Below are 14,487 nucleotides of genomic sequence, written 5' to 3' on the forward strand. Positions count from 1 at the left end.
ATTAGCAATAATAGATGCAACAGGGTCACTTTACAAAGGTTTGTCACTTAGATTGTATTTTATCTGTATGCAGGGTAACAGCAATTTGTTTTAGCCGTCATTAGAATTTTATCCTATATGCAACAATATTTAGGGCAATGTCAGCTGAAGTGCACAGTTCTCCAGTGGGTTGTAGTAAAACTCAATTTTCCCTGGAATGCTGGTTACACGTTTGCAAATCTCTTTATGCTTGTATGTATATGGATCTATCTGATGGAGCAGAAGGTTCGCGTGTGTCCTGCCTGGTGTGGCAAGGGTATGAGCCGCCGCGTGTGCCTCAGTGACCGACACCAATGGCATGTATATTTCTGCATAAATACCAGCAAAAAGCATTACGGATTTAGGTGATGGTTCTGGTTGGTTTGCAAAGTAAACTCCTTCTTTAAGAAACAAAACCATGTGCATTGCAGGTGGGGCAGATGTAACATGTGCAGAGAGTTAGATTTGGGTGGGGTGTGTTCAAACTGAAATCGAAATTGCAGTGCAAGAATAAAGCAGCCAGTATTTACTCTGCACAGAAATAAAATAACTCTTCAAAATCTAACTCTCTCCCCACCTGCAATGCACATGGTTTCGTCCATTAAAGAAGGAGTTTGCTTTTACAAACCAACCTGAATCACCCCCTTAATACGACTGAACTAGTTTAATTACCACCAATTAATCGTATTTATCCTACTACCTGCTCCTAGATTGTGGGGCTCTCGGTCCCTTAACTTTACAATTGGTGCATCAGATCCATCTAATGATTTTTCACATGTGCGGCCGCATGCGATGCTGGGATTGGGGTGGAGGGAGGGGGCGGGCATTCAGTCGAACTTTCAGTCAGGTGGCGTTTACCTGTTCGCTAGGCGGTAACGCAGTTATTATATCATAGCTAGAAAAGTATTATCTAGATATTAAAAGCAGAAAATGACTTTTATGAGTGACATATTTCTATGCTGCCGTTGTCTGAGAAGGGTACCATATACGGGTCTTGGTATGGGGGGTTATTCTGATTCACTCGGAAAGGCACAATTACTCTCTAATGGACAAAACTATGTGCACTGCAGGTGGGGCTGATGTAACACATGCAGAGAGATTTAGGTTTGGGGGGGGGGGGTGTACTTCAAACCGATACCTATATTGCAGTGTAAAAATAAAGCAGCCAGTATTCACCCTTCACAGAAACAATAAAACACCCAAATCTAACTCTCTCTGCACATGTTACATCAGCCCCACCTGCAGTGGAGTGATTGTGCCTTTCCGAGTGAATCAGAATAATCCCCAAGGTCTTTAAGGTCTTGGCTTGTCCCAGAGAGGAAATATAAAAAGTAGGTACAGTAAGCATGACTAAAATATATGGAATATTTATTCTAATTAAAATAATATTTAGTGTAGCGTCTGTAGAGTTTCACAGTGGTCAGCATTGCTGTTTTCACAGATCTAGTTACTTAGTTGTAACTCGTAACAGGCAGTGGTGTAACTATAAATAAGGAGCCCTCACCCGCCCATCCACCTGCTCATTGTTATGGGAATCCCCTTTCCTCCGGCCGCCTCCGAGGGTCTATTTTATCTGCCCCCATTAAAAATGTCCTTTCCGAAATGTCCGCCATCTAGTCTAGCATACTTAATAACTGCCTCCTCTGAGGGAGTGGCCATTTTGGGAGGGACATTTTCAATGGGGGCAGGCACAGCGGGACCACAGACAGTAGCCCGCAAGCCACCTAGAGCCTCCAAGCTGCTGAAGGTCTACAGATGCTTTTGCTACACTACTGCGACCAAGGTCCTATCTGTTTTTAATGCTCTCTCCGTGCTTTCATGGATCTCATCTTGCAGACAGAAAAACAGTACGTTAATGTGTGCGTTTGCATGGTTTAATTAAGATATTTATTTTATGGATTAAACAAAATTTTGCAGGGAACATTAGCTTTTATGTATGGCTGTATGCTCCAGAAAGCAGTTAGATTTTAGTTTGGGCTGAATAATTTGCCAGAGAATTGGGACTCTCGTTAAACGAGGCAATAAAAATGTACAATGACAGATACATGGAGAAAAACACAAACACTTCGACATTTCCTGTGTTACCAAATGTCTGAACCTTCCCCTCGTCTGCTTAATGTTTTCGCATGCAATCTACAGCACCACGAACACTAGAGAGGGGAAACGCTTTGTGTTTTTATAGCAATGATGCCCATCCCAAGCATGAATCACAAATTTCCCTAGTACTATCTTCTAATGATTTTATTATACATTTCATATCATTAGCACTCATTTACAACTGCAGCAAGAAATAGAAAAATACGAAGGACCAGTGGCGGATCCAGGGGGGGCTGCACAGTTCAACATTCAAATAGGGGAGAAACACCATCGGATCGCTACGGGTGAGATTCTAACCCTTCACCTGCCTGAAACTAGGACTGTAATAGTGGCTATATCAGGCGGGAAAAGGGGGCAGTATGGCTGCTGATGGGCTTTGGGCCCTGGTCACTCTAGGGTTTAATGCTGTGTTTAGGAAGTATAGAAAGCACTTAGTATGCAGTGTCCGCTGACACAGGACTCCAGAAATGAAGTATAATCATGTGGTTCCAGGTACACCCATTATAGATACGCCATTTTCCCCATAGGAAAATGAGGTGCTGATTTCATGCTGTACTCCTTTGTTGACAACTATTGAATCTTATGTCGTGACTCCACCTCTCCACAGCCTGCAGGGCTTACAAGATGGCTGCTGATGTTGCTAAGCGACGCCGATGATAGGAATGTAATGGAGGAGGTTCCAGGGAAGGGACCTCACCGAGACTTCTATTAGGGTTGCGGAGGTGACTCGATACCGGAGAAAACTCTTCTCAGAGTTGCTATTTACCAAGTAGAAACAGCAAAACTCTTGTTTGGGAAGAGTACCCTACCAGCCAGCTTCTAAATCCTTTCCCTACCCACATATTGTTGTGATGGAGAAAAACAACAACACATAATACAATATATTCATAGCTATTTTTTAAATGATTCGATCTATCTCCAATCTCTGTTGGACATAGAACTCTGCCATGGCCCATGGCGTGCATTTGGTAAATGTTACTTTTTTATGTGATCCGTGTCTCTGTTTATGGAATATCTTGGTCATATTTGCAGCAGGTGAATCGGCCCGGCAGGAAATCTTATAAACTGTCTATTCCTCAGCCAATTAGGCCTGCGTCCAAATGAGACATGACTAGTGGAAGAAAGCCCTGGAAATGATCCCCCAGGGAACCACAACGATGGCCAGACAGACAATCTCTCCTCCTTTTCCTGTCTTATTGAAGTAGGCTCAATTCGCTTTCCATTACTTACACCCTAATGACAACTTTCCCCACCAAGCGGGGCTGGCAGGGATGAGGTGTTGAGGTTTCATTTGTAAATGTTTTTATATATATATATATATATATATATATATATATATATAGTAAATAAAGTTCTAAGGGGGAGATGTACTAAACCTTGGAGAGTTGAGAAAGTGGAGAGAGATAAAGGGGGTGATTCTCACAGCTTAATGAGTCCCTGTAATGCTGCCCGGCGGATGCATGCCCCCCTTCGGCCGTTTTCCCTCGCAAACATGCAAGGGGATGTGACACAAAGACACATCCCCTCACATGTGCCCGCAGCCATTTCTCCAGGGCTCAAAAATATAAGTCAGTGGAGATTGATATTTACGGGCTTCCGCCGAAGACAGGGAAGGCGGCTGACGTCACATGACCCCTGGCACACCTCGTGGCGTCTGCAATCCCATGGGAATGCCCAGCATTCCCATAGGCGACACCCAACTCCACCGCCCCACACCCCAGCCCGCATCGCTCCATGTGAACGGCTCTGCGACTATGCAAATCATTATGCGCATGCGCAGTCATAAAACGTCAGTCCCCCGTGCGAACGTGCGGGGGACTGAATGAACCGGAATGACTCCCAAAGTACCAACCCATCAGCCAGTTGTATAACTAGAAATTTTGAGTCCCTATGCCAAAAAAAGTTTCTGCTGCGCCCCCCATACATTACTTATCATTTTTTTTTAAATGCATGCTTGTTGCCAGGGGTTTCTTGCTCATTGCCAGGGGTTACTTGCTTGTTACCAAGGGTTTCCTGCTTGTTGCCAGGGGTTTCATACTCATTGACAGAGGGTTACATCCAACTTGCCTACTCTCCCAGAATGTGTCTGGCCCCCTGGAAAGGTGGGTGAGTCTCCCGCATTGGCCCCAGTTTCGCAGCTCTCCCCATCAGTTGGGGGAAGGGGGGACATATGTGGGAACCAAATGAAGCAAATTGTGTCAATGTGGCCCCGCTCCCCACTGTGCAATACCCGAAAGTCAGCAAGCCTGGATTACATGCTCGTTGCCAGAGGTTTATATGTTTGTTCCCAGGGGGTTACCTGCTCTTTGCAGGGGGGGTTACCTTCTCCTAGAGAGGGGAATGCAGGGTCACATAGCTCCAGGTATCCATCACTTCTGGGTAATGTTGTATACGCTGTGCTCCCCTAAAACAGGACTTCTAGCACCTGTCTCCAACAAGGTGGCTGCCATTTTTGCAGGGAGGTATTAGGTTCCATTGAATCTGCTGTTCCCCTGCACCCCTGCTGCACCAGCTCCCTACCACCGCTACCGGTAGGGCTGTAGTGCCCTAGCTACCTGCCTACCTGCACCTCTCCATGAGGGAGAAAATGCTCTGTTCCTGGGCTTCCCTGGTAATGTATGATTGCCATCACCTGTGGGGAGCTAGGTAATTGATGGCTGGTTGCCGACTGTATACTTCACTTCTGGGTAGCTAGGAGGACTTCTAGCACCTGTCTCCAACAAGGTGGCTGCCATTTTTGCAGGGAGGTATTAGGTTCCATTGAATCTGCTGTTCCCCTGCACCCCTGCTGCACCAGCTCCCTACCACCGCTACCGGTAGGGCTGTAGTGCCCTAGCTACCTGCACCTCTCCATGAGGGAGAAAATGCTCTGTTCCTGGGCTTCCCTGGTAATGTATGATTGCAATCACCTGTGGGGAGCTAGGTAATTGATGGCTGGTTGCCGACTGTATACTTCACTTCTGGGTAGCTAGGAGGACCTCTAGCACCTGTCTCTAACAAGATGGTTGCCATTTTTGCAGGGCCATATTACGTTCCATTGAATCTGCTGCACCCCTGCTGCACCAGCTCCCTACCACCACCACCGGTAGGCAGGGCCGCCAAGAGAAATCCTGGGCCCCGGTACAACAACTTCCTGGGGCCCCCACGGAAGGAGCTCCCGCACACTCTATGGACCCGTTGTTACGCCACTGCTTCCAAGGTGGATACACGTACAACAATTTATACTGTAATGCCTATTACACATGTCACACACCCATTACATATTATACCACATGCCATAATGCTCATTACACGTTATGCCACACACCGTAATGCTCATTGCATATTAAGGGGTTAACATGCTCTGCCAGGGGTTAGCATTCTCTGCCAGGGATTAACCTGTCTGCCCTGATTTACATGCTCTGCCAGGGGTTAACATGCTCTGCCTGGGGTTACATGCTCTTTGCAAAGGATTTACACATACCCTCCAACATGGCCCATTCCATTAGTTACAAAATGCTCTGTTCCTGGACTTCCCTGCCAGTGGCAGTTACAGGTGTGAGCCTGCAGCACAGTCCAATATTCAAAAAGGGGGGGTCATATATACTGCCACCCCAAGCATCACTGTCCTGGACTCACTGGCAGTTGATGTGACTGCCCCTCTTTGAATTTTGGACTGTGCTGGAGTCCAACCTCTGTAACTGCCACTGGCAGGGAAGTCCAGGAACAGAGCATTTTGTACCTAATGGAATGGGTCATGTTGGGGGTACTTGCCACCAAATAAAAAAAAACCTGTGTGTCCAGAACAGGGCCCCCCTGACAGGCCCGGGCCCGGGTAAATTGTACCTGCTCCCCCCCTCTCTCGGCACCCCTGCCGGTAGGGCTGTAGTGCCCTAGCTACTCCACTGTAATCAGTTTCTTACTGTCATGTTACAGGCTGTGTTGCTTAAATGACAAATATGAGCTCACTGGCCGGTGCTTTATCACACTCCAAGGTTCAGTACATATAGCCTTATGCTGTGAAATACATAGCAGCTGAACCCCCACGATATACTTGCTGATGTCCTCTGGGGAAGATCCAAGAGTGATGTTCTGGATATGCGGGCTAGTTCATACCTGCCTACCTGCCCCTCTCCATGAGGGAGAAAATGCTCTGTTCCTGGACTTTCCTGGTAATGTATGATTGCCATCACCTGTGGGGAGCTAGGTAATCGATAAGAACGGTGTTTCACCACACAGGGCCAGTCAATCAAAGAAAATGGATGACCATTTATAGGTAAAACTATCGATGGTCATCCATCACATAGTTTGTTACTATCGATGGCTGGTTACAGTATCGCCATCGATGGCGACTGTACCGATGTTCCTCCTAGTCCCGCTCCCTTGGCTGCAGCCTAATCAGTCTATTGGTCAATCAGCCACTGTCTCAGGGATAGTACAATGCATCGCACAAACTGCACCTATTGGAAATACATCATTTGACCTACTGTAGATTATGTTTGGTGAAGTATGTGTGTGAATTATACCCCTTTTACACCAACGAAAAACCCAGGTCGGACCCAGGTCGGACCCAGGTCAGTGTTGGTGTAAATGGGACCAACCCAGGTCCATTGACACTGGTCTCCTACCCAGGTCCTGACCAGGGTTGAACACTGGTCGGACCTGGGTCGTGAGCGGTGTAAATGGTCCCAACCCAGGTCGGGACATCTGGCTAGTGCTGAAAGGATACCAGAAGCACCGGACGCCTTTCCGTAAGTCAGTACCATGCGTTCCACAGTGCATTGCAGCAGCAGAAGACAGCAACCCGTGCGGACAGTGCACACAGGCTGCTACCTGGCACTCCACAGGTGGACCTGCCACAACCCTGTCTGGCACTAGGATGCAGCGCTGTCAGGCAGTAGTGGGACCAAGAGCTTAAAGGAGGAGGGTGCGTGATGTGCCTCCCACTCCAGTGACTCCATTTTTTAAGGGATATAAACTCTACCTACAGAAATCATTTATGTTTGTTTTGGGGGGGCTGGGGGGAGGGGTATGGATTGTATGGTCGACCTAAAGATTGTCGACAGTCATAAGGTCGACATACTGCAAGGTCGACAGGTGTCTAGGTCGACATGGGATAAGATCAACAGGTCATTAGGTCGACACAAGCATTAGGTCGACATGGTCTAGGTCGACAGTCAAAAGGTCAACATGGGGGTTTTCACTGGGTTTTTTTTACCCAAATGTCGACATAGTCGACATGGACACAGTTTTAAGTGTCCATGCACTCGGCACACTATTTTATTCTCCCACAATGCCCCAGTGCAGTGATGGCTAACCTTGACACTACAGCTGTTGTTGAAATAAACATCCCAGCATGCCCTGCATCAGTTTTAGCATGGCCAAATAGTAAAACTGTAGCAGGGCATGCTGGGATGTGTAGTTCAATAACAGCTGGAGTGTCAAGGTTAGCCATCACTGCCCTAGTGGATATTAGGGCATGAAATACCGCCTGTTGGTATATATAAACAGTGAAAAATCCTATGCCGACCTAATGCTTGTGTCGACCTAATGACCTGTTGACCTTGTCCCGTGTGGACCTTGCAGTATGTCGACCTAGTGGTGTCGACCTAATGACTGTCGACCATCTTTAGGTCGACCAACTGACTGTTGCTGCAGGGGCAGAGGACTGGGGGGAGCACATGGGTGATGCTGCACTTTTATACCGCTATGTGCGCTTCATCACTGAATATAACTTTTTGAAAAAATATTTTGCTAAATAAACCAACCAACATTTTTCAATGCTAACTTTTCATGTCTTTTCATTTTTATTTAAATCATTGAGGGAAGGTTGGCTGGCAGTTTATCAGTCCTAAAATTGACATTTTTAATGTCATCCATAGGGAAAAGCAGGGCTGACCCAGGTTCAGTGTAAATGGTGCAGACCCAGGTCCGACCCAGGTTGAAGTGCTGTGTAAATGGGGTATGAAGCAGGGTCCGACCCTGGAAACTTCCGTGTTCAAAGACCAGGGTCCGACCAGGGATTTTGGTGTAAAAGGGGTATAAGTGATTGCTTGTCTATTTCTCATGTTAAGTTGCATTGCAAAAACATATAAATATAGACTATTTCAAAAAGTGTCCATTCATTCTACAGAATAGCAGCAGGCAGCACAGAGGATGTGCAGCATAACAGCGTAAAACGTTTTGTTCCACCAGTTCCCAGCTGTCCGTACTTTCAGACCGGCATCTCTATCACTGTGTTCTGACTGCAGATGTGCTTGAAGCAGAGCCAAGACCTCTGGATGGAAAATGGTTAAATCAGCATAACTTCTCTTGGTTAAGTTTAGCCCCCAATCCCCTCAAACCCCCCCCACACACACACACACACAGCCCACCCCCCTACCCCCTTGCTCCATGATAACAGAAGGTAATTGGTGGATGGATGCATGAACCTTTCTTGGCCCCAGAACTAGTCTCATTAGATAAATTGCACAGTAAACCAGCATATGGACTTTATTTCAATCTCCTCATCCCCACCCCCAAAGGACATTTTCTTTGTGTGTGTTTGTGTTACAGAGAGACACATTGTCCGGCTCTTCGTGCACAAAAACGTGATTACAGAGAGACGTTTCGCTGTTTTTATACATCTGTTACCATTCCCTGTTATTTCCAGGCAAAAATTGGACTCAACACAAAGAAGAAGCCGGTTTCGCTGTATCTCAGCCTGAGCACACATAACCAACCCTGACAGTTACAGTCTGTCTTAATACGTATGATCGCTATTCCACCATATACTGTACAGTCATGTTAGATACATTTTAACAAAAGCAATTTTTTAGCTTAGGCCAGCGTATGCAAACGCTGTCGCAGGACGCCGAAGTGCGCAGACGTTCCACGGGGTCCCTGCACGAGAGAAATACTGAGAAAATGAATGGATCTACGTCCCGTGGCTCTCCAGCTATTGTGGAACTACAACCTGCAGCAAGCACTGCTGCTTCCCCTCTGCTATGAAAAGAGATTGCTGCTGCAAGAGTGGTGGGTCTCCCATAAGGGCATTTCAATGATAGAACAACTAGTTGAAAGCCTGGCTTCTGCAATCTACTTTCATTTTGAGCTGTGACAGTTTATACATTCACTTTGAGCTGTGACAGGTTTTTAACTCTCCTCTCCCAGTCCCTATATTCTCCTACCTCCAATCTTTGTCTTCACAGCTCCCTCTCTCCATATCCAGCAAGATTGAAACCGATGAGTGTCCCTGCAAAATTTACTTTCACTTTCTGTGAGGGCATCTTTTGGCACACAAAGGAGTCATTTGGTCTGTTCAGTGGCCTCTAGTGGTCACTGGCGGTACTTGATCTCATAGAGGGCGGGATGTACAAGCAACTGCGGTACATCCCACCACAAATCGCAAAGACTCTAATCGCATATGTACTAACAAAAGGACAGCTCTTGCAATAAGAGTTGCCTTTTGCGAAGCAGCCAGCGGGGTGTGAGAGGGTCCCTGCTGCTCTCCGCCTCCCCCTGTGCCCGGCAGCCTCCTGCTCAGACAGCTGCAGAGACTGCCGGGCTCCTCCTCCTCCCTGCACCCGAAAAGGGGGATGCTCTGGTGTTAGGTAGGAGGAGGAGGTCACTGGTCCAGGCAGCCCAACGGCGCAGGCAGTGCGGGGCGGCGGAGGTCAGTTCTGGGTGGCGGAGGCCTCGAAGAGAAGCCCATAGACTGTTCAGTCCCAGCCCCAGTGGAGCTTACAATCTTTATTCCCTACCACATGTACATGCACACACAGACTTTCTAGGGTTTATTTGTTGGGAGCCAATTCATTTCCCAGTATATTTTTGGATTGTGGGAGGAAAGCCACGCAATCACAGGTAGAATATATAAACTCCACACAGTTATAGCCATGGTGAGAAAGGAACCCATGACCTCAGTGCTGTGAGGCAGTAATGCTAACCATTACACCGTCCGTGCTGCCCCAGTTATCCTTTTATATATATATATATATATATATATATAAGGGGCGTGGTCTGTGTGACGCATCTTTGTACCTGCTGGACTCTACCTTGCTGCTAAGACGCTGAGACGCCGGTGTGCTGTGGGACGCTCGTGCCTGTTGGTATCCTCCGGTATCGTGAGTCTTACACTGCACACTGCTAAGAGCATGCTGTTTTGAGCCAGTGGATTCTATGATTAAACCTTGTGGTATTTTAGCCCACACCGGATGAAATATTCGGTACGGGTACTAATTTCTCTGTGTGAGAGAAAATTTTAAGTGATTTTCCACGTTTTTTAATAAACGATATTACACCATGGAGCGCCCCCTCTATTTGTTTTAGGAAGAGATATATATATATATATATATATATATATATATATATATATATATATATATATATATATATATAGATTATGCCTCATCTGACATAACTACAGCTGCCACAGATTAACATGGACCTGTCCATTGCTAAGTCACTGAATGAAGGAACGAATGGCTCATTAAAAAAATACATCAAATTGTATATTTAAGGGTGTTTTTTTGGGCTTAATCCTTTAACCTACAAGCCTTCTGAATGACAAAGTCGAATTATGTCCGAAATGGTTTTCATTTTGCTGTAATTGATAGTTTAGGAACAAGGGGTTAGATATACAACGGGTAAGAGCTGAAGGGACCCAGATGGTCCCAGAAGCTTAGCACATGTTAGTGACCTTTAACTTTCCACAACAGGATGTGATTATGTTATTACCAAGACACAGGGGAGATTGTGGGAACTTGGCCAGTCCAACACAATATGAGGGGTCCTTAGGATGACAACTTCCTGGTGGTGTCTGTGTGGTCAAAGTTACAACAAGTTTGCAGCAGAACATTTTCCCAACTCAAGTCATTGACGACTCATTCTAAGTCATTGGCCGGGGTAACAATCTAGTGAATGGTTAATAGCCAACGTTGTTATTTTAATATCGAGCATTTTTTTTCACTCAGCTGCTAATAACGGCTATATACGTACGCTAACACACTTCTGAAAAATCAGTGGCAGATGTGCTGTAAGATGGAATGGCAGTTTTGCACATTCAGCTAATTATTGCTGTTTCTACACAGGATAATTAGCCCATATGGCCCAAATGTTGAGACCAACCTCACCGGTCATCTCGTCATAAAATGAGAACTTGGAAACATTTCCAGAAAAAGCCCACAAACTCCCAAAGCTGCTCACCCAGCTCAGTGAATGGAGACTTTGTTTGCTGCTGACGTTAAATCATCCATGTGTAAGCTGGATAAAACTGATGTCTCATGTGTGGGACCAGGGGAGATTTTCTCTAGTTTCTATTGCAACCAGGTTTAAAGGAGAATGTTCTCTATTTAGAAGTAAAACGGGAACTTAGTTTATCGGTTGAATTCATTATATATATATATATATATATATATATATATCTCAAGGGTTAGTCATAGAAACATAGAAACATAGAATTTGACGGCAGATAAGAACCACTTGGCCCATCTAGTCTGCCCCTTTTTTAAACATGTTACCTCAAACCATATTTGATCCTTATTATTTTGTAAGGATATCAATATGCCTATCCCAAGCATGTTTAAATTGTACTACTGTATTTGCCTCTACCACCTCTGATGGGAGGCTATTCCACTTATCTACTACTCTTTCTGTGAAGTAATTCTTCCTCAGATTTCCCCTGAATCTTCCTCCCCCCAGTGTCCGTGCATGTCCTCGTGTTCTGCTGCTCCTCTTCCTGTGAAGAATGTCTCCCACCTGTACCTTGTTAAAACCCTTGATATATTTGAAAGTTTCTATCATGTCCCCCCTTTCCCTTCTCTGCTCTAAAGTATACATATTAAGATCTTTTAGTCTTTCCTGGTACGTTTTGTGATGCAGGCCATGCACCATTTTAGTTGCCCTTCTTTGTACAGTCTCTAATGTATTTATATCCTTCTGGAGATATGGCCTCCAGAACTGAACACAATACTCTAGATGAGGTCGTACCAATGACCTATACAGTGGCATTATTACTTCTTTCTTTCTACTGCTGATACCTCTCCCTATGCAACCAAGCATCTGACTTGCCTTCTTCATTGCTTTGTTACATTGCCTACCTGCCTTTAAGTCCCCTGAAATAGTGACACCTAGATCCCTCTCTTCCTCAGTAGTTTCCATTATAGTGCCATTTATACTATATTTAGTCTTTGGATTTTTGCAACCCAAGTGCATGATTTTGCATTTTTTGGCATTAAACTGTAGTTGCCATGCTCTTGACCATTCCTCTAATCTACCTAGATCATCAATCATTTGTTTTACCCCTCCTGGTGTGTCTACCCTGTTGCATACCTTTGTGTCATCTGCAAAAAGGCACATTTTACCCTCAATTCCATTTGCAATATCACCAATAAAGATATTAAAAGTCAAAAATTATCTGCACTACACAGTTATATTTAAACTTATGTCTTATCAACGCTTTCCGTACTAGGTCGCGGTCTCCCCAGTCAATGCTGTGCAGGCGTTACATCAGTTCATTTGTGACTGCGCTGCAAAAAAAAAAAAAAATGGCCTCCCCACTTGTGATTTGCACTAGAAGAGAGGGTGTGTCCGTTGCCAATATTTATTGATGGCTTTGTGCACAGTATGTAGAAAAGGTTTTGTCGCGGAGGAATGTGTATGAATAGATAAAGAAGTTCAAAGAAGGTTACACAAGTGTCAGCCATGAAGAAGGAGCCGGACGCCCATCCACGTCCACACCCAATGAGAACATTGAGGTTGCACGTGAACTGATTCTTTTGGATAGACAATTAAGAGTGGATTATGTTGCAAATCATTTGTCAAACCATCCATGGCTCTGCCTATGCAATAATCTACTATGGACTTGGATGCATTTGCAGCTCAGCCTAAACATTTTTTAAGGAGGGAATACAAAAGTTTGTTGACAGATGGACAAAGCGTATTAAAATATACAGTACATACTTTGCAACTCTCTCAGAATTTCAGAGTTCTCCTTCACTCCTGAAGAGGATAGACTTGCCCTCCAAGTCCCCAGTAAAGGGGGCAGTACTTGATTGGTAGTTATGGGAAACTGCTCAACTGGTTCATGTCTCCACTACTTTCACTACTTGATACATCAAGCCCTTAATCTATAATAAACAAGTTCAACGTGAAAATGTCTGTCTCGTACCCAACAGGTTCAACCCAAAAACCCACATTTCCTTCCTGCTGAGACCTTACATCTCCCTCTGAGTTGGTGTGTGCTGCTGGGCTAAGTGATATCTGATACATCTCCTGAGAAAAGTTGGAGTGCTTTAAAAATCAAAGTCATCTATGTCATTTATAATATGGGTAGTGGCTTCGCCATAAAACCTTTCCATATGCTTTGCCAGTTTGCAGAACAGTGCAATATGTCTTGATTTTACCTTCGTATAGTGGCCCTAATTCAGCATCACTCATAATGGGGCGAATTTGGCCCCATTCCAATGTTTAGGGGTACTGTATTTGCGCATGCGCAGACCCCATTAACTAACGGCTTTTGGCAAGTTACACACTCTCCGGGCCGTTCGCTGTGGGAATGGAGGGCTGGGGGCAAACAGGGGTGGTGACGTCGCTGGACCATGGGGATGCCCAGCATTTTATGGATGTCAACATGAAAACGTTGGGTATGACCATGGGTGCGCGGGAGGGCAAATGCCTGCTGGGGGGGGGGGGGTCGGCTGATGTTGCAGGACGTCAGCCACCTGACCCCCATCTTTGTCGTTGACGCATATACCTGTGAAGTTATGCACGTCCCCTCAGGGGGCTCACTGCGCTCGCCATGCCTCGGGCTCGGTGGCTCGCTGCGCTCGCCATGCTTCGGGTTGGCGTCAATAGTGTGGTGGCGTTAACAATGCAGGGGGCATTTAAACCATGAGGGGGTGGGTTGCTATTAAAATGGGGGGTTTTGGGGCTTTTTACATTGAAATCAATGTAATTGGGTCTCAGGGACCATTTTACATTGATTCCAATGTAAAAATCGGCGGTTTGGTTGGCATGCGATGCATCAATGAAATTGTCGATGGACATCCCTATTGTAAAGTCTGAGCACAAATCATTGCAGCATTCTGGGGAGCTGCAGAGGAGAGGGCATCCAACTCTATGATATTAGGTCATCCTAGGGTGCCAAGAAGCCTGGGCTCCAATGTCATTCCCAGCCAGATTGCAGTCAGGTTTGCAAACACCCTATCTAAATACACACTCAAATAGAAGAACAATGGATTTCTCCTTCTTCTGCTAGTCAACCAATCATCACTCATTGGCAAACTTAAGGCCCCCATATACTTATCCGATTGGGGACGATTTCTCTCGATTTAGACTAATTGGGCCGAGAAATTGGTCCAAATCGGATGTGTTTGACACCCCATCCGACCAGATGCACGGGTCCGACCCTAC

This window comes from Crinia signifera, chromosome 9 (genome assembly GCF_055691185.1).
Source record: "Crinia signifera chromosome 9, ASM5569118v1, whole genome shotgun sequence".
Classification (NCBI taxonomy): Eukaryota; Metazoa; Chordata; class Amphibia; order Anura; family Myobatrachidae; genus Crinia; species Crinia signifera.